The following is a 24389-nucleotide window of genomic DNA, read 5'->3' on the forward strand; positions in this document are numbered from 1 at the left end:
TAAAAAGAAAGAATAATTAATCTCTTACATATTCTGAAATAAGAATACAATAAAATAGAGTTTATTAGCATAAGAATTAAGTGTGTTAACTAGAATAATTAGTTACTATGTTAGACTGTAAGTTAATTGTTCTCTTCAAAATTTTAATTTAGGTAGAAACTCTAATTTTATTCTATATTATATAAAACATCTGAAATTTTTAATGTAGAATATTTAGGTATACTTTATTTTTCAATACATATTATTAAGAGATACCTTTCTTTGTCTTTGTTTCCTAGTCTTTGTGGAAGGCTTTGTTATAGTAACCAGGAGAAAAAAAAGCAATAAATAGCTGTAAAATCAGTCCTTGCAAACTTAGAATGTAATGTGAATTCTAAATATAAACAAAAATTAAGGAGAATGTATCACTTCAAAAAGATAAGATATATTAGCTACTTGTATACAATGATGTACAGAAAAGTTTCTGAAGCTAAAAAAGCCTGGGTTTGATTGCACACACTAGCAAGATTTTGCTGAAAGGACCCTGATATAGCTGTCTTTTGCGAGGCTATGCCAGGGCCTATCAAACACAGAAGTGGATGCTCATAGTCAGCTATTGGATGGATCACAGGGCCCCCAGTGGAGGAGCTAGAGAAAGTACCCAAGGAGCTAAAGGGATCTGGAACCCTATAGGTGGAACAACAATATGAACTAACCAGTACCTCCCCGGAGCTCGTGTCTCTAGCTGCATATGTATCAGAAGATGGCCTAGTCGGCCATCAGTGGAAAGAGAGGCCCATTGGTCTTGCAATCTTTATATGCCTCAGTACAGGGGAATGCCAGGGCCAAGAAGTGGGGGGGGACTTGGGGGGAAGGTTTGGGGGACTTTTGGGGTAGCACTGGAAATGTAAATGAAGAAAATACCGAATTAAAAAAAAAGCCTGGGTTTGTATCTCATTCTTTTACTTTAAACTCATTTAGGTGACATTGCTTAACCCTTCTAGCATTTTGAAAAATGCAGATTATTTTACCTATCAAAGATTAGGTAGCACACCCTGTGTAGAATTTAGTACACAAACACCAGATACTAAGGACTCACACATTTTCTTTCCTCTTTTCTGAATGAAAAAGATTGTTGTTACTTTAACAATAGTTTTTTTAATTTTTTTTTATTTTTTTTAATATTTTTATTAGATATTTTCTTCATTGACATTTCAAATGCTATCTCAAAAGTCCCCTATACCCTCCCCACCACCCTGCTCCCCAACCCACCCACTCCCACTTCTTGGCCCTGGTGTTCCCCTGTACTGGGGCATATAAAGTTTGCAAGACCAAGGGGCCTCTCTTCCAAATGATGGCTGACTAGGCCATCTTCTGATACATATGCAGCTAGAGACATGAGGTCTGGGGGTACTGGTTAGTTCACATTGTTGTTCCACCTATAGGGTTGCAGAGCCAATCAACAGAGAGAATGGAATTACACAATGGATCAGTGAATGTGACAATTACTAGCTTACAGATCCTAGTAGATTGTAATTCTTAGTGTAGGCATTAGGTTATTTTACAGACATACACAGGTATTAGGTCCTCTATATGATAATGAATGAGGAAGAAGAGTTCTTGTTACATAATAATGTGATAGCTAAGAATTCGCTGGTTCTTATTACTAGGGATGTGGTTCGTGGATAGATACTAATGTGCAAACCATTTCTAGATTAAAGGTTATCCTTGGATTTTAGAGTGTTTTAGGGTTTAGATTTTTTTCATTTTTTTTGTTTATGGTACTATTTTTTTAGAATAGTACCATAAACATGAAACAGGAGTAAACTCAGATCTAAACGTGCAATCAATGAGTATACCATATTCACCATTGTTAAGCAATCAAGGGAAAATCCAGGCATGGTGGCACACGCCTTTGATCCCAGCACTTGGGAGGCAGAGGCAGGTGAATTTCTGAGCTAGAGGGAGCCTGATCTACAGAGTGAGTTCCAGGACAGCCAGGGCTATACAGAGAAACCCTGTCTCAAAAAAAAAAAAATCAAGGGAAAAGTTCTCACTTTTACTTCTAGTAATTTCTGTTAAAACAATTATTTTCTTTGGACAAAACCTCTATATTGTGATATAATTCTACATTCTGTATATTTTTCCACTTCCCTTGTGTTACCATACTTTCTGTAGAATTACATCTTTAAGTGCTTCATTTCTGTTTAAAGTACAATGTATTTATTGCAAAGCAAATTTTCATGTGAAAGAAAATGCACTAGTTTTATATATTCCATGTTTTAAAAGTGATTTACCACTCTTAATGCAGTCTTCTGTGAAACATGCTTCAGTTTACTATCCTGAGCCTCTCATATAGCTTTCTCCTTTCCCCATCAATTTAAATCAACAGCTATCTAACTAATCAATATCTGTGTTCACAGCAAGCTTCGCTTTCTTTTACCTAGCATTTTATGCTCTGGGGAATACATTTGTAAAAACACGCATAATGTCTGTTCAAGGATGATATGCAAGCTCAGTCATAATTGTGATAGATTCAGCTCTTATAGCTTCTAATGGACTTGCTGGACTTTCTGCCCTTTTGAAGATTCAGCCAGTTGTCAGGACACACAGAACACAGAATGTCTCCAGAAACTGTTTAGTACATTGGCTTCATTGGCAAATGATATATGTTTACCAAGACTATGAAGCTTGTTTCTCCGAGAGAGAGAGAGAGAGAGAGAGAGAGAGAGAGAGAGAAACAAGTTAAGAAACAGGTGTTTCTGAGATATCAGCTCTTTAACTTCTGCTTCTAATTGGGAGGTAACAATCTGCACCCCGTTCCAGCGTTCTTAGTGAGTGAGCAATATTCCCACAGAATTTTCTACAAACCTCTACACAATCATATATATATAAATAATTTCCTAACTTCCTCTTCTGGGACAATCTGTGTCACTAAGTTACAGAAATAACTTTTTATCCTCTATAGTTCTATACCCACTGCTAAAGGTATTACTGTCAGTATGTTGTTGAAGACATGATGATTAAAGTTAACTGTCCATTTGCCAGGATCTGGAGACTGGCCAGGCCACCAGCCTGTCACACCTATGAGGAATTATTTAGTCTCTGGTGTTCCTGTGAGGAATCATGCTGATCTGTTTTTTTAATTGAAATGGAAAATTCCACACTAAAAGTAGGTGGCATCTTCCCTGAAGTTGGGTCTTAGAAGGTATAAAAATGAAGAAGCTGGCTGAACATGATGAGCATTTACTGTGTACAATGTGACTTGTTGCTTCAAGTCACATTGCTTGACTTGCCATGCACAGCTAGCTGGCTCTGTGTATTCTCCACCATAAGGGTCTGTAACTTATAACTTATACCGCTCTTTCTTCAAGTTGATTTGCTAACATGTTTGATCACAGCTACAAGAAAGACACTAATAGTATTTGCTAGACAAATGAGAATTTCATGTTCAATACAAAGGGCTGCAGTTCTCTCTGTGTTGATAGTTAGAGGCTGGTAGACACGTAAAATGCTCAGTGAACAAGGATGTGCATCACTAACTTGTAACTACCAGTGTCAGCATCTCTTTGCCTAAGGACCTTTTCAGTGCTGGGGAAATGATTGTTATATGTCCACTGCAAGCCAGAAGTGCCAGATGCTTATCACTCCAAATCAGAGCCATCAGCACATGACTGACAGCAGTGTGTGTGTAATGATGTGTAGCTGGTTCTTTGCTCTAGGGTGGGATGGCTTAGAGATGTGTGTCCTACTGAAGACTTTCAGTTCCTTAACCACAGGAAGTGCGAGTGTGACACTTTGCTCTTATGGCTGCCTTTTCTTCTTCACTGTATTTGTTCCCTGTATGTCTCCCAAGACTTCTTTGTATGCAAGTCCTCTAGGGGTTGCTTTGTAACACAGACCCTTGGGATTGGGGAATTACAGCAATTAATTTTTTTCTCCTAAAAATATATATGCACATGAAAAATGTGGGGAGGTATGAGAACAGGAGGTGCTGAAGCAGAGGGAAAGAGGAAGACAGTGGAGCTCTCTGGAGCCAGCCTAGTCCAGAAATGGTGAGCTCTGGGTTCAGTAAGAGATCCTATCTTGAAGAGATAAAGTAATATAGTAAGATGGGACATTCAAGAAGATCCTTCACAGGCAAACACTGGAACACATACAGCTGTACACATACACACACACATGCACACTCACACACAAACACACCACAATTGATTTTTTAAAAAAATTTTTTACTAAAGTATAGAGGAGCAATATAATATAAGTTTTAGTTTTCTTAAAGCACTGAATTTTATATACTCATTATATGTGTGTGTCCATGAGTACCAAGGTGCATGCATGTGTGGAGATCAGAAGACAACTTGGGGAAGTCAGTTCTCCCCTTCCACTTTCTGGCTCCTCAGTATAAAACTCAGAGCAGGTTTGGTGGCAAGGACCCTTGCCACTGAACCATCTGGTCAGATTTGACCTCTCTATCTTTGATGCCTTTCCCCAAATACTGCTAATAACTGTGAAAAGAAATTCCCTAAGGGAGACCTTGGGGTACTTTATTTAGTCACTTGTCTACTCATTTGATAGGACTTAATTTCCTTTCTAGGTGATGGTGGGAGCACTAGGTAGGCATGAGGAATGTAACACAGGTGATGTTATCCTTTTGAGATAGGCTTTCAAGCCAAGAAATCTGAGTGAGTGGCTAGTTGTGATAGGGGACTCTGGTCTAGGATGGGAGAAATGAGTTCTGTGACAGCAGATGAGAGAATCTAAACTAGGCTTAGCTTTTCCCCTAAGGTAAATGTGCAGCCTTATTTGACGAAAATGTTTTACCACACCTTCTTTCTAGACAACGTTCATGGCTATTCCATTTGGTCTTTTATCCATATTCTTACTCCATCATAATTTGGTCCTATCCCACTGTAAATTCTCACACAGTGTTTTTTTTTTTTTTTCAGGATTCTTTATTTCTTTATTTATTATTAGATATTTTCTTTATATACATTTCAAATGCTATCCCAAAAGTTCCCTATACCCTCCCTCTGCCCTGCTCCCCTTACCCACCCACTCTTTCTTCTTGGCCCTGGCATTCCCCCTTACTGAGGCATATAAAGTTTGCAAGACCAAGGGTCCTCTCTTCCGAGTGATAGCCAACTAGGCCATCTTCTGCTACATATACAGCTAGAGACACGAACTCTGGGGGTATTGGTTAGTTCATATTGTTGTTCCACCTATAGGGTTGCAGACCCCTTCAGCTCCTTGGGTGCTTCCTCTAGCTTCTCCATTGGGGGCCCTGTGTTGCATCTTATAGATGACTGTGAGCATCCACTCTTGAAGAGAAGGGCTGTGTCTGTTTACTACTATGTTCTCATACTATGCTCTAACATGGAAGTCCATGGACTCTGAAAATAGAGAGAATTTAAGAGCTGCAGACAGTATTACAACTGTTTCCTCTGAACGAGTTGGCCCTAAGTTCTTAGGGGAAGCACCAGTGTTTCACTCCTCCATCTGACAAAGTCAGCCTTCTTGGTGCTAATAACCCTTCATTGGTGTCCTATTCTAGCTCTGGTGTTATGTCAGCTTCTTTATACCCGCTGGTGGCCTCTCATTCTTGGTTTTGTTTTCTTCAGCTTTTACCCTCATGAAGTTTAGACCTACATTCCCATGAGCACATTCTCTGTTCAGCTCTTTTTGATTGACAGCCTGATCCAAACTCAATAGAGCCCTCAGCATCATCAACAGGACATCATTTCACACTGTGGCTATGTTGGGGCAGCATAAGCAGGAAGTAATATCTGTTTGCTCCCCCACCCTTCACATCTCACTTCTCCCTGAGGAAGTCTGGGTCTAGGGAAGTTTTCACCCTATAGGTGGAACAACAATATGAACTAACCAATACCCCCAGAGTTCGTGTCTCTAGCTGCATATGTAGCAGAAGATGGCCTAGTTGGCTATCACTCGGAAGAGAGGACCCTTGGTCTTGCAAACTTTATATGCCTCAGTAAGGGGGAATGCCAGGGCCAAGAAGAGAGAGTGGGTGGGTAGGGGAGCAGGGCAGAGGGAGGGTATAGGGAACTTTTGGGATAGCATTTGAAATGTATATAAAGAAAATATCTAATAATAAATAAAGAAATAAAGAATCCTGAAAAAAAAAAAAACCACTGTGTGAGAATTTACAGTGGGATAGGACCAAATTATGATGGGGTAAGAATATGGATAAAAGACCAAATGGAATAGCCATGAACGTTGTCTAGAAAGAAGGTGTGGTAAAACATTTTCGTCAAATAAGGCTGCACATTTACCTTAGGGGAAAAGCTAAGCCTAGTTTAGATTCTCTCATCTGCTATCACAGAACTCATTTCTCCCATCCTAGACCAGAGTCCCCTATCACAACTAGCCACTCACTCAGATTTCTTGGCTTGAAAGCCTATCTCAAAAGGATAACATCACCTGTGTTACATTCCTCATGCCTACCTAGTGCTCCCACCATCACCTAGAAAGGAAATTAAGTCCTATCAAATAAGTAGACAAGTGACTAAATAAAGTACTCCAAGGTCTCCCTTAGGGAATTTCTTTTCACAGTTATTAGCAGTATTTGGGGAAAGGCATCAAAGATAGAGAGGTCAAATCTGACCTCTCCAGCCTGATCCAAACTCAATAGAGCCCTCAGCATCATCAACAGGACATCATTTCACACTGTGGCTATGTTGGGGCAGCATAAGCAGGAAGTAATATCTGTTTGCTCCCCCACCCTTCACATCTCACTTCTCCCTGAGGAAGTCTGGGTCTAGGGAAGTTTTATGTGAGTGTTAAAGATATAGCATTCTTCCAGGCAGAGCATTACGCCAAGGTGACTGTTTTAAATGCCATCAATTTTACAGCGGAGGTCCATGTAGGAGTATTTCCTAATGGAGAAAATCTACTTCACATTATATTTTATGAGCTACATTTGTATAATTACTTCCTATAAACTCTGATATAGGATCCATGAAAAGAACACTGGCAATGGAGGCCCATAGAAGATTTATATTTTATTCTATATTATTCTATAGAAGATGTTAACTTTGATGCAGTTACAATATATTTTTTCTTACTTATAATGCATAGCCTGCCTGCAGTTTGCAGTTTCTGTCCTTTCCAGTCAACATTACAAACCTAAAATGTCCATGTTTTTTTTTGTTAGGGAGTGAGGGGTATTTGAGATGGGATCTCCTGTAGGCCAGGCTGGTTTCAAACTTCAACAAGTGTAGACATGGGTGACCTCCTTCAGCTAACACTTCCCCTCCACCTCCCAAGTGCTCTGATCACAGGCATGCAGTTTCTTTTCATCTCTTGATCTTACTGGCTCCCACAGGTGGGACTGAGAGGCAGTAAAAGAGAAAGGAATTAAACTCCCAGAAAAGTTGTTTCCAAAACATTTCCAAGAACTTGGCTTTCTGCTGACAGTATGTAGGGGCTGGAAGGAAGAAGATAGATGTCCTATTGTTATACTGCATCCAAACCCTGTGTTTTGTGGATAATGGCATTCCTTTCACTCATTTCTTTAAACTCAATTTGCTAAGAATCTGCTTATATTTCTCTGTTTAATGTGTCCACTTGTGCAAAGACTCTCCAGTGGCTGTCCTCCCTTCATAGACTTCAGAAATTGTTCTGGTTAGTATTTTGTAGTACTCAGTTATCACAGTAAACATACATATGCCACTCATTTTTATGCCAACCACTGTTGTATGAACAATAGTTATTTAATTTTAACACTTTCAACCACTTTAACTCTCAGAATAATTCTGTTATAGTAGAATAAATACTATTAATGTCTTAATTTCAGCAAGGAAAAATGAGCCTTAACTATCAGAGAAAGAAAGTTTTAAATGATGTGTTCACAGGCCAAGCAAGCTGTTCCACGTAAACTGAGCGAGACATGTAAAGGCATGAAAGCATGACAGGATTGGATATGATTATTCATTAACTTACTGGATAACAGGGCTGGACACTGGCTACCCACCAGCCACTGCATTTAGTGTGTACTTCAGGAAGAGATAAACAGATGGAAGGGGGAGAAGATGGTGCTGTTGGCAGTTTCCCATCATGGGGATATAAAGCCTAAGAAAGGAAAGTAAGCCAGGTCCATTTATGAAAACCCATTTATACTACCAGGCAGCTATGACTTCAAACAATGTGTACTGAGTCCATAAAAGAGCTCAAAGAGGGGACTACAAAGGTGAATATATCTGTCCACACAGTGTCAGAGAATGAACCCTTCTTTCTCAAACATACAAGGTGCTTTGAACCTTCCTATCACTTATTATGCATTTCCTTAAAATATAATTGAAACTGGATTTGCATTAAGTACCTGACATTCCTATATGAGCAACAAAATCCACTTCTGAGTTTTTGGAGACTCGGTGGTGTCTCAAAGACTTTAATTTATGCTTGAAAGTATTGACTCGTGAGTGTTGAATTGACTTTCTCTTCCTAATCTGAATCTAACTCCTTCCTACAAACATCTGTCCTTTCTTGCATTAGTATATTAATGCAGAGGGGAAAATCTACCAACATAACAGCATTTCCATTTGAGTAGGTCTTATAAAATCACTTGCCCTGTAGACTACATTTCCAGAACACAATTTAATCAGTGCATTTTAGAATGCCTCAGGCATGTCCTTTCACACAGGAACTATAAAAAAGTCCACCGAAAAACATACCAAACATAACTGCGTTTCTGTAAGTTTCAAGAGGAAAATATCACATATTTGAACAAGATGTGTATTGGTATGTGTGTACAAGTCTTCAAGTAATCAGAAATGTGTAAAATATATTTTACTATGTTTGGCTAATTTTTCGCTACTTAGACACTTGATTTTATATCCTTTTACCAAAAAACAACTGAAAAGAAAGTAAAAGAGAAAGAAATACAAATAACTCACATAAGATGTTTAGTCTCATAGGTCAATCAATGCTGATGCAAGGCATCAACAGTCAAGAGAGTTTCCTTTGGAAAATAAATTTGTCATGTTCTGCACTTGTTCTATCAGTAAAACAAGTTTATTCTATTTTATTGAGTATCATTTTTTTCATGATGCCTTTTATTCTGAGCCTTTAAAGCCAGATAATTATAGCCATTCATGAAGTAACCTGAACACATTTTAAAGGACATTAATAAGTATTTTCATATGACCATCAGCACCCTTTAGCATACACTAAATGAGGTGCAGTATTCCCTCTACAGGGGCCTTGACCATCACACCCAAGCCATTGTTGACACATGTATCATAGACTGGAAGAATGCTGTGAAGATGACCAGTACTATTTGTAGAACAACATTCATCTCATAAAGCAGCAACAGCATCTTAACCTTTAAAGATGAAAAGCAGTATTATATAATGATGGAATTGATGTTATTTTCCTATTCTGGCTTTTTTTTTCATCCAGATTAGACTAGAGAAAGTTGAAATCTACCACATATTAGTTTTCTCCTTCCTTCCTATCACAGTCGTGATTTTCCGTTTATTTTGAATTTCCCATGAGTACCATGATCACTTCTGTTTCTCTTCTCCATCATCATATGCCAAGAACTCAGTCAGGTGCAAGAGTCAAAATAGTTAGCAACTGATTTGGTACAGACATTAATCAACCAAAATGAATGTTCCTTGAATAAAACAAACTGTTTTTTTTTGTGTGTGTGTGTTGTGTTCTATGTACCTGACATAGAATGAAGAACACAGTAAGCCATTTACAAATGACTGCCAAATAAATTGATGGATGGACAAATTAACTAACTTTCCACACAAAGCTGCCTTCCATCCCATTTTAAATTAAAATAAAAAATTCTATAGTTTAATTTTATTCAGTCAATCACTTTTTTGAATCCCTGTATTATAGGCATTTATAAAAAATGTTTAGCTTAAGTTTTGAGTAAGGGAGAGAGGAAGACTAGAAAGCTCAAAAAAATAATCTATATCTTTATGACACTTACAATATAGTGTAAAAAGAAAAAAGATATCTTCAATAATACTAATATAACAGTGTAAAAGGAAACTAATTTTCAAGGCAATTAATATTCAAAGTAGACCTCTTGAATTCCAGAAGCCATGGACATCACCATATAAAATAAAGGCTTTGAAAGTAAAAAGATCTGGATTTGAATCTCAGCTCCAGCATGATGTTGGTGAGGCAGCCATAGTAAAATTATTAAATCATTTTCCACAATCACTTTACTCTTAAAATAATGGTGAAATCTTATGTGAATTATAAATATAATGATTTAGCTACTACACGTTTTACATAGTAGATATTTTTTGCAGATTATTCTTTATCAGGCATGAAACCTCAATGTATATTAAATTGGAAGATAGAATGTGTCTATTATTCAAGGGAAAGTGAAATTATTGTCATTAAAAATTCAAATTAGACACAGAAAATACAATAGGTGTTAAAACAGAACCATGAATGTGAATTATCCTGTGACATACTGCTTCGTCTTACACCATGGCATTGCATATAGTCAAACCTCTAACTTTTCTAGAGCCATGAATGTGAATTATTCTGTAACATACTGCTTTGTCTTAGAACATGGCATCCCATATAGTCAAACCTCTAATTTTCCTCATCTGGACAGTGGAATTACTCAAAATATAATATATTATTGTGTAAAATTAAATTTTAAAAAAGTGATTGTCACATTGGACATGTTTCAAACATGGAGAACTTCAAAGCATTCTGAATGAAAGATGATAAATTCTTCACTTCCCATTTGAAAACTGAACTCTGAATTAATGAAATCTTTGCTTTCTCTAGACCTGTTATCAAATTCTTTTTCAATTAAACTATACTATAGAATGATTGACATCATTAGGAAACTGGAAAGGAAGAACAACCTATCAGACACCATGTATACAAAATTCCAGACTTCCAATGTCTGAAAATGGTGAGTATCCGCACCAGAACTCTTTCCCAAGTTGACTGCTATGATCATGAATTCTGCTCCCTTATGCCTTTCCAAACTGGTTTTTCTAGGACAGGAATGTACTGTCAGGAGCAATTCAGCACACAGCATGCTTGCTTCTGAATAAGGAAAGGATGCTAAGATAATAAAGTAAGCAAGATATTGGAAATGATTTTGAGTCTTAAATCCTGCCACTTTTCAAAAAAAAGTATCTTTAAGCAATCTTGTACACCTAGAAATTGAAAATATAAATACTTTTCATGCTAATTATTTCCAGTGTACACACACAGAAACTGACCTCTGAAACCAATCTCCTTCTAACTCAAGATGTTTCTATTACCCATTTCTGGCTTTTATGGAGTGAGCTGTCATTTTATAGCTTACAACTTGCTTGCTGTATTTATTTTTATTTCACTTTTAAAAATTTTTCCTGTAGTACTTTATTTTTAAAAAGAGATTTATTTAATTTATATATTGGAGTACACTGTTGCTGTCTTCAGACACACTAGAGAGGGTATTGGTTCCCATTACAGACGGCTGTGAGCCACCATGTGGTTGCTGGGAATTGAACTACCGACCTCTGGAAGAGTGGTCAGTGCTCTTAACCGCTGATCCATCTCTTCAACCCCTTGTTTTTATTTTTAATGTATTTAAAAATACTGAAGTATCATCATGAGATATTCAATTCTACGCAACCCATTAAATATCAAGGTAGTGGAAAAGTTCATTTTTTATAAATGTGCCTGATTAGTTATTATACAATGGCATCCCAGAGTTTAAAAAAATAAGCTTTTAAGATGGTGTAACTTTTATGATCTTAGAGGATTTAAAAATACAAACAATTATTTCACCTCCTCACAAGGCTATATAGTTAGTTATAGGGACATTTTGCAAAATAAAAAATATTAAATGTTATATTGGAATATGGATGTCATGTAACAAAGTAATGAACAAGTTACTGTTTTATAAGGCAATAAAAAGAACTCAGAGTTTAAAATTAGAATACATTTATAAACTTGAGGGCAAAACTTTTAGTACTGGAAGCTTTAAAAACAATTTTCCAAAGAATTATTATGAGTATACGTGGAAAAATGTTCCATTCTATTTGTCTGATCCTCTTTCCATTTGGCTCATGCAACTTTGATATGTGATAGCTGACTGCTTTTCATCTTTTCGGTGATTGGTAATCATAATTTAAAGCTCTCGAGGCTACTGCTTTGAAATATTTTATTAGCCCTTCTATTTATTAAGTCATACTCTACAAAGTATAAAAGTATATGGTGTTTGACAAACTTTTAACCTCACATAATCATTGGAACCATCAGTAAAGATACAGAACCTGCCCTTACACCAGAAGTTTCCTTCTAACTGTGCCTCATTACCTCGTTTGATGCTTGCACGGCTGATAATCATTGAACTTGCTGCAATTTTCAGAGTTTCTTGCTTACAGAATGTCCTGTGAGTGAAATTACATATTATGTAGTCTGGTTTCTTTCAGCTAATCCACTTGAGAGTCATCTATGTTATCATGTATATCAATAACTCATTTGTTTAGAATGGAAGAAAGTATTCCATTGGGTAGATGGACACCTGTTTATTCATTAATCACTTGGTAGACATTTGGTATCCATTCAGCTATGGATTATATAGATAAAACTTCCATAGACCTTTGTATGCAGATGTTGCATAAAATAACTTTGCAATTCTCTTGAAGTGAATGTGCAGAGATCTGACTGTGTGTTTCTAGTATGTGTATGTCTATAAGAAGCTACCGATCTGTCTTCCAGAGTGATTAAGCTATTCTGCATCCCAATTGCAGTATGTGTAAATCATCTTCATCCTCTTAACCAATATTTGGTATTGGCTCTTTTTCTTTTTGTTTTTCTCATCCTCCTCCTCCTTCTGACTTTTTCCTTGAGTCATTCTAAAAGTCTATAGTTGCATCTCATAAGGTTTTAATATATTTTACCTTTTAATACAGAGAATTAATACTTTGAGATGTTCCCCTGTATCTCTGATGATTTATTATTCAGTGTTAAATGGCTTCACATTTGTGAAATGTATGGATATGTCTAGTAAATTCCTCCTTTTATACTCAGTGATGAGTAACATCACTGTTCTCATCTCAATGAATTTTGTGCTCAGCTTCTTTAACGCCATTACAAATTTTGTCCACTAGATGGCAGCTGCTCAATTGTTTAGAGCTGCCAGGTAGCTAAAGCTCAGGAAGTCGTTGTATAACAAAAGGATAGTCAGTCTGTGAATTGTGAAATGCTTTCTACCTTGATCAGAAGAGAAGGAAAGGGGATTTAAAAAAAAAAGGCACTACCACTTTACTGAGTGCCAAATTGAAGCTCATCTTAGCCCAATGTGTGCAATTTTAAAGTAATTCCAATTTAAATTTGGAGTTAACAAATATGGATCAAGTACACCATATAAAAATACAAAATCCAGTGTCTTTTGAATGTAAGTCAGGGACATCTGGTCAGCAAATACCTTGTTGCAGGCAAACTCAGAAATATGATCTATTCTCTATACAATGTACAATTTAAAGAAAATCCTTGGAAATATAAATGTTTTTAAGTTTTGAAATACTAAACCTATATATTTTATGTAATAACTCGAGACAAGTTCAGATATTGGTTGTGGTTTGTTTACTTTTCCTTGTTACTTTAGTGCCATATAAAGACCCTCTCTAAATGGGATTTCATTAATTAATACAATATTTATGAAATTGTATTTTTTCTCAAGCTTTAAGTTAGATATCCTAAGTGTCAGGAAGCCTAAAATCTACTTATATAGGTTAAAATATAAATGATAATAATTATTATTGCACTTTAAATGCCAAGAGGTATTCTCCTACATGAGCATATTACTCCCGAATTACTAGTATAATCTAAAGAAATACTCTAGTGCCTATATTGCAGAGGTGATGAATGATACTTGACCAAATGGGCTACTATAATTCACACAAAATGCAGTCCATAGACCTAGTGTACAATTGTTGTTACCTGGGGTGCAATCTTTGTTACCACATGACATCAAAGAAAACTAAATATTTCCATACCATTAGGGGTGGACAATTTCCAAGAGTCAATGGCCTCCACACTTGCCCATACAACTCCTATGATGAATATAGAGCAAGATGTACCAGAAGAGATATCTAAGACAGCAGCTGGGTGGATGACAGAGTCAGGAAGCAGGAGACATACTTGCAAGAATGATGATACTAAAGATGTTTTAAAAAGTTATACTGCAGCCTACTAATTGGGAAGTTTCCTGATCGAAATATTTATATAGTATTTAAATGGAATTGCCATTTAAAGGGATGATAATGTCCCCACAAGATATCACTAGCAATAAAATGTCAAGTGACAGGAATGGATTACTTCTTTGGACTTACAGGCCAGTGGATTTCATAGTCTCTCTCTCTCTCTCTCTCTCTCTCTCTCTCTCTCTCTCTCTCTCTCTCTCTGTCTCTCTCATACACAGAGAAGGAGACGGAGAAGAGAGAAGAGGGAGGCGGAAGGTTATAGGCTATTGCTCTTCGTTACCTTCCAGAACTTAAGGGTAAGAACTATAGCTAAAGATATTACATTCATGTGTCATAGAACAAGGAGAAATCAAGCTGGTATGAACCTGGAAGGTTCGTCTCTCCAGGCTAGATTTCATCCTGCTGGGAGATAGAATGCATATAACCAAAGGAAAAACGTAATCACCAATCTTATCAAGCTATGAACCCTGAAAGCTACAAAAACTACTACTGAGCAAGATATGCCCAGTGCTTCAATAATGGCATATATGTCATGGGAATAACCCAGCTCTTTCTGATTGGACTTAAGACCTGCTCCACAAGGTGAAACTCATACCTTTCACTGCAATTAGGGCCAAGAACTTGTGGCTAAATGAGTCATAAATTCTAGCAGTCAGCTTACTGGTATTGTTCTGTTAAATAGGCATAGTGCTAAACTAACTCCTACCCAATTATTTTTATACTCATAGATTAACGCATCCATCTCTCAACCACTATCAGAGAAGTTTCTTTTTTATGGTAGATGACAATTAACACAGAAATCCACAACTAATCAAGTTGTAGAGAAAAAGTTTCTTTGGAATACTCAACTCTAAATGAGATATCTTTATTGTACCTCTTCCTTCCTGCGTTCAAGTATCATCATGGAAGAGAGATCGGAACAACTGTAAGTGCCAAAGATAGTAGATGATTTCTAAGAAACAGTATTTTAACAATACAACATTTGTTCATATGAATTCGATAGTGGGTGTGACAACATGCACAAGACTTTAGTAACACCAAGCCAGACAAAATTTAAGCATGTAAATGGGAAGTAGACATAAAGTCTACCCCTAGCTAAGAAATCAGTGACAATTTATAACTGGCAGGAGAGTCAGCTTTCTTTAAGGTTGTTATCATTGGTAAGATATGTTCTAGTAGGTGGCCACACAAATTGCAAACAGTGGGCTAAAAAAGGGAAAAGATGAGACATTTGTGTGGGTAGAAAAGGGCACAGATCTGAGAGGAGATGGAAGAAGAGGTTGGATAACATTAAAATGTAATGGATGACATTCTCAAAGAAATATTAAAGTGAAAAGAGCATCTTATCTTCATGGTCTGCGTATGTCAAAATAATATTCTGTAATATTATCATCAGTTATAATCCTTATCTGTTGGTACTACAATGATATTCTGCAGCCAACAAAAAGAATAAATCCATATATATCCATGAAAACTCACAAACACATATGGTTCATTATCATGTTGGCGTTGCCACACAGACCTGGGACCCCCCTTCCTCCCCTTTAAACTCAGTCTAGATTAGGAGAACGAGGAGGGAAAGAAAAAAATCAACATTTTCCCAAATCATATTATTTAAATTCTTACAAGTTCTTGGATGACATTTATGGATTCAAAGAAGACTTCGATTTTACTCTTTCCTGCTACCTCAACACCCCTTTACATTTAGCCCAAAACTTCTCAGTTATAATATAACTGACCTCAAATTAAAGACTTTTTATTCCTACTCCAAAAGTTCACCTTGATATACATTCAGGATATAAAACAGTTATGTTTATTTGTATGCTTCCTCTCTATAATTATGATTTAATTCACTAAGCATGCATTAAGCCTCCATTGCATGCAATCTGCTTAGGTATAATCTATTGCTGGGGAACAGGGAGCAAATGGTATTTTCTAACATAGACTCCTAATTTGCCTGCTTTGTGGAGACCTTTAGCAACATATATCTTAAATATTTTGCAGTACAGGGAATAAAGTGTCAATGATTGTGGACCCAGAAGGACTTGGTATTTGTTTATAACTGAAATTTATAACCCAGAAAGTGTTGGCTATACACACCTCTTTATTAGTTTCTCAACGTTTGTCCCTATGCCTTCTAACTTGGTTCTTAAAGTTCTTTATATAAGGGTTGGTGAGTTGGTTCAGCAAATAAAACACTTGTACTTCAAACCTGAAGATGAAAACATACATAACAGCGGGGATGAAACCGATTCTACAAAATTGTCTTCTGATCTTCACATACAACATTCAAATATCTACTCACAGGGGAAGAGAAGCAAAATGAGATGGAAGACACAGAGACAGAGACAAATACACAGTCAAAGACAGGAATAGAAATACCCAGATGCAGACACAGACAGAAAAATATTGAAAAAAACATAAGGTAAACGAAGATTATTTGTCTCTTACTCACCCTTAGCCAGTATTGTTCTTGCTGTTTGTCTAGTAGTTCTTATAAAATGATTTTTTTCTGGAGTCAGGCTCAATTCAAGAAAGACCCCTTCATGAATTTCAAGATGTACCTGTATCAGAAACTACTTAATATGTAGTCTATCTTCCTTTAATAAAGCTTCCTCTGCTGACCATTTTTTCCAGATTTACTTATTGATGACAATGATATTTTATCACCCTTCCTAATTTGTTAAGTAGATTACTGCTCTAAGGATAAGTTTCTTTTCAACTATTTAATTACTTTAAATTTTAATTCATATCAAACAGGATAATTATTTAATTCCTTCCCTCTGTATATCAGTTTCCAAAATAATAAGGAGGTGTTGCAGGATTTTCCCTGTCCAATTACATTAGGGCATCAGGAGGCCTGTGATTAGACAGGAGAAAGGGAGGCAGTGCTTAAGTTGCAGGGACGGAGAGCATAGCAGAGGAAAGAGAGGAAGGAGAATGGAGGTAGACGTGAACCAGCATGGCTTGAACCAGCCATAGGTAGTTATGATATCATAAGGTTAGAAAAATTGGGATGAGATTTTCATCATTATCCACTGGCTCTGAAATTATAGTATTGGCATCTTGTAAATTGTATTTTATTGAAACATAAATCTGACTGGTTAACCATAATTATAAGCTTTAAGAGTTCTGATTCAACCAAGTAATTGGGTGTTGTGATGGCTGACCCGTGGGGTGGGCAGTCATTGCATGGCAGTGAGAGGAATTTGGAGGCTCCAGCCCACCAGAGAGTTGGTGGGTAGAGACCATGGAGTTGAGATCACCTGGCTGGAGCCCTGTGTCTTTCTGCTGTCAGCATTAGTACAAGAACATGGTGGGTTCATTTTTTAATATTTCCCGCAACAAGAAGGTTCCCCAGCATTCTCCTAAACTGAGAATAAGGGGAATCTTAAATACTATTGCTTTAATAACAAATTTAAATCTATCTGGCATGTTTTAATCCACTCATTATTATATTTTCAATATGGACATTGGCTTATTTGGTCAGCGGTAATCAATTGTCTTTTGAGATCTTTCATTATGGCACTATGAATTTGAGTTTTGAGAGAAAACAATGTTCAGGATTCATATTGTATTCCTCCTATGTTAGTCCTAAAGCCAGTCAATCAGTAGTTCCCTCTTTTATTCAAAAATTTTTGACTCCTTTTATTAGTCAAGACTATGTGTATATTTAAAATCTACACATGAGGAGCATATAGCCCAGTGACCGAGTGTTTATTTAGTATGTATGAGGCCCTAAGTGCAACTTCAGTCCCTCCAAACAAATACAAAACAATAGTCATACAAGGGCGTGTATTGCACGATTTATACATATCTTGCCATGCTGGTCATTGTCATGGTTCACAGGTATGGCACTTGGCTACAACTCTTTAATTATTCCTCTCCCTTGGCAGCTTTGTGGAACTCTGGAAGCGAGAACACAGGAGAGGGGCTTCTAGGTCAGATCCAGGTTGCATCATCCAAGTCCTTTATGTTAGGTGTACAGTGTCCTCAGCAATAGGGACCAACCCTCAGCCCCAGAGAGACAACAAAGGGATGCATCTATAAGCCTTATTGCTTTGGGATTCATTAGAGCATCCTATCCAACCATTTGAAGGGAGAGTTCTCATGACTTGTATTGGAGGTTTTGTTAGTCTGTCCTTATGTGGAGCACTATCACCTCAAGTGGCTTAATTTCCTTTAAGATTTTGTGGATGTGCACATACGTATGTATGTATGTATATGTTCCTATGTATATATGCATACAGATACACTTATTTGTACTATATATAATTTATAATTTTAAGTAAATATAAGATAATATAATTCTTTGATGTTTTATCAAACAACTTTGGTGTTATATGTCTCTAGTTCTCCCTTCTCCTTAGGTATTGACCTCCCTCTGTCCTTTCCTCTTGCAGGCTCCTCCCCCATTATTTCATTTCCCACTTCAAATCCCCTGTGTCCTGCTACTACCTTCACATGACACCCTCTGCCTCTAATGACTTCTTTATACTTTCCTGGTTTCTGTTATTACTCCATGTTGTATACAGTTATATAGTAAGGGACATTCACTCATGTGTCAGTGGCATTCAATAGCTGTGTGATTGGAGTTATGGTCCATTAAACTGGAGGGAAATCATACCTGGTACTTGAAATCTAACAAAATTTCTAGGGCTAGTGAGATTATGGACCTTAGAAAAGAATCTCACTGCCTTTTTTTCTAGACAAGCATAATTCTTTATTCTAAATAATTTCTTTATGCCCATAGGTAAGTGTACCTAACTGTCCTCATCAAGGACACTTTTTCTTCTCTTTACAGAAAATAGAGGAAACAACTGAAACTATAATTAAACAAAATGCAGAAACCAACAAATTATGGAAACCGTGTACCATCCAATGTGTCTACATCATGGATCCTTTTCAACAGCTCAAGGAACTTCACAGAAAATGGGACAGAGAAGCTATAGAAGCCAAAATACCAGGAAGTCTGTAGTGAAAATCTCTCCTAGAAATGACTGCACAAATAACTTGAACAGTGATGATATCAATAAATGTGTTACTGTGGAAGGGCAAAAGTTTCACAAACTCTGACACATAGACAAAGCACTATAAGCAAGGAATGAGTGCTGGGAGGAGAGTCGGCCTTTTCTAGAGTTAAGCCCCGTTCCTGGTTGTTCAGTGCAGAGTGGTCACCCTTGAAACCATATACACACCACCAACAAAAAAGAGACTGAGCAGGTTGTTTTACTTGTGTGTATGAATATATATGTGCTACAATGTGTGTGTGTGTGTGTGTGTGTGTGTGTGTGTGTGTGTATAATGATAATAAAGAGACTATCAACCTTAGACTGTGAGGACACACGAGGTGTTCAAGGAACGGTAGTTGGGAGGGGCTGCACGGAGGAAAGGGAAAAGGAAAACTGATATAATTCTGTTTCCATTTTTAAGAGCTATGATAAACACATACACAAGGCACTTGGGATGGGATATATGTAGCTTCTAAATCACTAATGTTCCTAGCTTTCTTGGGTGACAAAAACTATAAAATGTTCTTTTAAAAAAAAAAGAATTACATCATGATGATGACTCATCCTTAACAAGTTTAAAGTTTGCTTAACTCTATCATTCTTAAAAGAACCTGGGATTTTTTTTTTAATCCCAATTCTACCAATAACCAGCAAGAGCACCAGTATAACCTGTTAATTCCTCTCAGCCCTAAACTTTGTATCCAAAAAGTGTGATTTATAAAACTAGCCTGTGACTGGAGACACATACTGAGATAATGGTTTGTTCTGCACCATATTAAAAAATCCTGAAATACCACTCACCATTTGTACACACAGGGCTCACTATCTACCTTTATTATACAGAGAAGGAGAAGGGAAAAGCTAAACACTTCTTAATCCCAGGCTGGGACATCCCAACATTACTAAATACAGCCTGGAGGGATCACTGCATCCCCCAAGATGGCAGAGTGTTGTAGCACAAGATCCTCAGAGCATTGAGTTCTCATTACACCCTTCCTCCTTTCCTCCAGCCAGGCAAATGGTGGTTCCCTAGGAGGGAGCTAAATGATGCCCCAGTGAGCAAGCGAGATCTCTAAGGCACACCTCCTGGTCTGGTTTGCCTGCCCTTCCTGAATATTGGCACTTAGGCGGCTATAAGACAGAGCTGTAGATGATCTTCAAAAGAATGGCTGCAACCACAGACCTACCTACATTATAAATCTCTCTGGGACACCATGCCCCATGTTCAGTAACACAGGCAAAGCTCTCCTCTTTACTTAACTCTTCTTTTTAATTAAGGCCCAGGAGGCCAAATAAAGATTCTGAAGTAAATCTTGATGCAGCTCTCCTTTTGAAGAGTAATGGCCTTCATAAGAAGATATGTTTTTTTTAAATCTAGGTCTCTTAACTGCAAACCCAAACAAGTACAATTAGAGTTCCCAGGCACTGTGAAGTTCATTAAGGCAAATCAAGAAGTGGTGCAGGTAAAATCCAATCTCTTGCCTTTCGCATCAAAAGCCCCCACACTCGCCCACACTCCATCTCTAGTGGACTAAGACCTGTGTCTTTTCCAGACTGCCTCTCCTCTCAGCAGCCTCTATGGTGAGTTCGCCTCCAGGGGCCTCCTCTACTTTCTGTTGTTTCTGTAGCAGCCAGACTGTTTCTTCCCTGCTCACTCCCTCCCCAGGGTGCTTCCCACTCCTGTGGTTTGAGTGTCTTCCCACTCCTGTGGCATGTGTCCTTCTGGAGCCAGATCTGTTCACTCACTCAGTCCCTCTGGCTTTTCCCAAAATGATCCTCCTATTTGAACTCACGTTGTTCACACAATTTTTTTTTTCTAAATCCATCCCTCTCTCTACACCATTTCTGCTATATAAGGATAAAATGCTCATTTCCACTCTCTGACCTCGTTACCCAGTACATACATCTGTCACCTTACTAAGTATGGTAATTACACACCCAAATATGCACTTCCTCTAAAATACCCTGAGCTGCTTCAGAAAAGGAAATATGCTTCACTTATGGTCGGCCCCAAATTCCATATCTCAGCTCCTGGAAGACATTTATGAATACATGAATGTTTCTAATGGTGACAGATACATCCCAGAACACTCTGCAAACTCTTCCAGGTTCACTCAAAACGTTGTGGGACTATAAAGAAAGGAGAACCCAAATCTAGTTTACAAAATGCATCTAATTGACATTTAGATCTCAGGTCATCAGCTAGGGAAAGGGAAAACAAAAAAGGTCTGGGAATAATGGGGATCTTTTCTCATTATTCTCAGCATGTGATTCAGATGCTCAAAGAACAGAGGCCTCCCATATAAGCTATGGTTAGCACTCAGCACATTATGCAGATCGAGAGGCTGTTAAGAGATACTTACTGAATACATGCATATATGCAGTCAGTATCTAACACTGTGGGGAGCATTTTTCTCATTGTGACCTAATAAGACCAACCAGGGTAATAACATTGCTATGTATAGTTGTGATACATTAAAGAGCATTTTCTTATGATTATTTATAGTAGATCTCTTGGCACACATTGTATGTATATAATAACATACTCCAAAATTTCCCAACATTGTTGCATATGTCACTATGAATTTGCCTTTATAAATGAATTCTCTAAGGAAAAATACAGTAAAGGCATATTTGCCACATGATTATTTGATTGTCTATATCCTCTAATGTATTATTTACTCAAACACTTGAAGTGCAGTCATCCAATAGGACTCTAGAAATTGGCACATTTCACAACAAAATATGCTAAGCATGTACATAAATGTATGTAAATGTTCTCAGGATTGAGCAGAGTTCCTTGCCTTTGTTCCCTTTCTCTGACTTAGTCATAGAGAGACTCATGAGGACTTGGGGCCTCTGGCTTAGTCACAGAGAGACTCATGGGGACTTGGGGCAGCTCTGTGCTTCCAAACTGAAATGATACTGCTAAATAGTTACCTATATGCAAACTGAACTTAGTCCTACAGCTTTTGTACATAGTGCATAGAAGATCATATGGGAAATGAACAGAAAGGACACAAAGGAAATCCTCTAGGCAGAACAGTTTGCAAATCAGTTCTCCAGACTCGTTTTTTCAACCTTCCTTGGGGGAACGATGTAGAAATGCTGCCCTTTCCCGGGATTGTTGGGCCGCATGCTCAAACACAGCACACAAAGACCTCCTGTAACCCCACTTACAGCTTCTCAAAGCCTGAGTGAAAGAGGGTCAAGGCGAGGGCTAACCTTGTATTTTAGAACGAATCTTTATGTGTAATCCCTTGTCGGTTTCACAAATCCAGAGGAAAAGCTCCCCTGAGACTATTTTCCCTTGCACTTTTTTTCCCCTTCTCAATTTTACCTGTCAAACTGTAGTGGAAAGTGTGAAAATCAAAGGTTTTCAGCAAACATGCAAACATGACTTTTTTTTCCCTTGTCCAGTCTGTTCTATTTCATACTCATGTGCTTTCCAACTTCAGTCTCTATAAATATTGTTTTCATGGTTATTCTATTTAAAAACAGTAAGGAGAATAAATAATATCACACTTTCATTCTTTTGCTGGACACTGGACAACACTATCATTTGTGCACATTTTATACAGAGCTCTTTCATATATCTTCTCTGAATCCCAGAAGATAAATAAAGCATAAAATACAAAGAAAAGAAGTACCACAGGATCTAGTCTGACTGCTGAATATATGTCTGCTACTGAAGGATCAGACTTTTCATTATGTTGAGTAAAATATGATTTTACAGAACAAACCACATATACAAAATTGAACAAGAGAATAAGACCCAAAGTATTGAAAACAAAGAGCCACCTACATGCATTTTATATCAGAAATATGACTGGCTTCACAGTGAACTCATTACTGTTTATATGCACTCAATGGATATGTGATATATAGGTATGAATATTTTATTTTTAAAACATATAGTATACAAGCAAGAATAATTTTCAAGACAGTGTTTTAAATGTACTGTTCACTGCCTTTGAAGCTTTTAATTAGCTAGTCATACAATTTATAGATGCAACTAGAATTGTACACTCTAATGGAGAGACTTTAAAGCATAATCTAATAAAACATTATCATATCCTTAATGTTTTTAAAAACATTTTTAAAAATGTGTATATTGTTCCAGATAAGAATACTAAGATTATGAATTATGTTCAATGCCACAGAACTAGCAAGAAGATGTCCATGTTCTAGAAAGTATGTCTTCTGTCTAAGAGTCCAGTACAAGTTCCCCCACCTTCAATTAAAATGGATTTTTAAATTGACATCTGTTCTGTGTGCAATTTTTACATTTATTCTCTCCTCTGGTTGACATAACTATATTATGCCAGGACAAAAAAAAAACAGATGAAGCAGATTTGTACAGTTTTACACTCTGGTGTTTTCTAATAAGTTCTTTTTATGATCCTATAAAAAATTCTTATGTCAGTAAGATTTGAAAGTGATATTTCTAAAGAGATTAGAAACCTTAGAAATATTGGGAAGGTCTCTCTGAACATTTATCATGTTACAGGGATGCAATTTTTGCTGCCACATGGGGGTGCAGTGTTGTTAATATTAACTTTGGGAGAATTTTGAGCATCTCAGATGACTGAGGCTGGGGAGTGACTGAAAGAGATAGAGTCTACATACAAAGACAGAGCACTCTATCTTATCTGCATTGAAGTAGAAGTACAGGAGTGAAAGGACCCTGATATAGCTGTCTCTTGTGAGGCTATGCCAGGGCCTAGCAAACACAGAAGTGGATGCTCACAGTCAGCTATTGGATGGAACACAGGGCCCCCGATGGAGGAGCTAAAGAAAGTACCCAAGGAGCTAAAGGGATATGCAACCCTATAGGTGGAACAACAATATGAACTAACCAGTACCCCCTGGAGCTCGTGTCTCTAGCTGCATATGTGTCAGAAGATGGCCTAGTCGGCCATCAGTGGAAAGAGAGGCCCCTTGGTCTTGCAAACTTTATATGCCTCAGTACAGAGGAACGCCAGGGTCAAGAAGTAGGAATGGGTAGGTAGGGGAGTTGGGGGGGGGCGGTATAGGGGACTTTTGGGATAGCATTGGAAATGTAAATGAAGAAAATACCTAATTAAAAAAAAGAGTGAGTTTTAATTCATCCTCAAAGTGTCTTCAGTATCAAATCTTCATGGTGTTAATTTGGCAAATCGTTCCATGTTAGAAAATACTTCACACTGTA

The 24389-nt window shown here is 37.3% G+C and overlaps 1 protein-coding gene and 1 long non-coding RNA gene across 9 annotated transcripts in view; one reads left to right on the plus strand and one right to left on the minus strand.

Moving 5' to 3' along the window:
- Dlg2 (discs large MAGUK scaffold protein 2) overlaps positions 1–24389 on the minus strand; it is a 2003181-nt gene that overhangs the window by 1200997 nt on the left and 777795 nt on the right. The gene's annotated exons all lie outside the window — the stretch shown is intronic.
- Positions 14981–19160, plus strand: LOC147002938 (uncharacterized). The gene is made up of 3 exons (XR_015048094.1): positions 14981–15111; positions 16494–16611; positions 18991–19160. It is a non-coding gene; the product is annotated as an uncharacterized LOC147002938 (long non-coding RNA).

The sequence above is a fragment of the Mus caroli genome, unplaced genomic scaffold (assembly GCF_978045245.1).
Source record: "Mus caroli unplaced genomic scaffold, Mus_caroli_1 scaffold_8, whole genome shotgun sequence".
Taxonomy (NCBI): domain Eukaryota; kingdom Metazoa; phylum Chordata; class Mammalia; order Rodentia; family Muridae; genus Mus; species Mus caroli.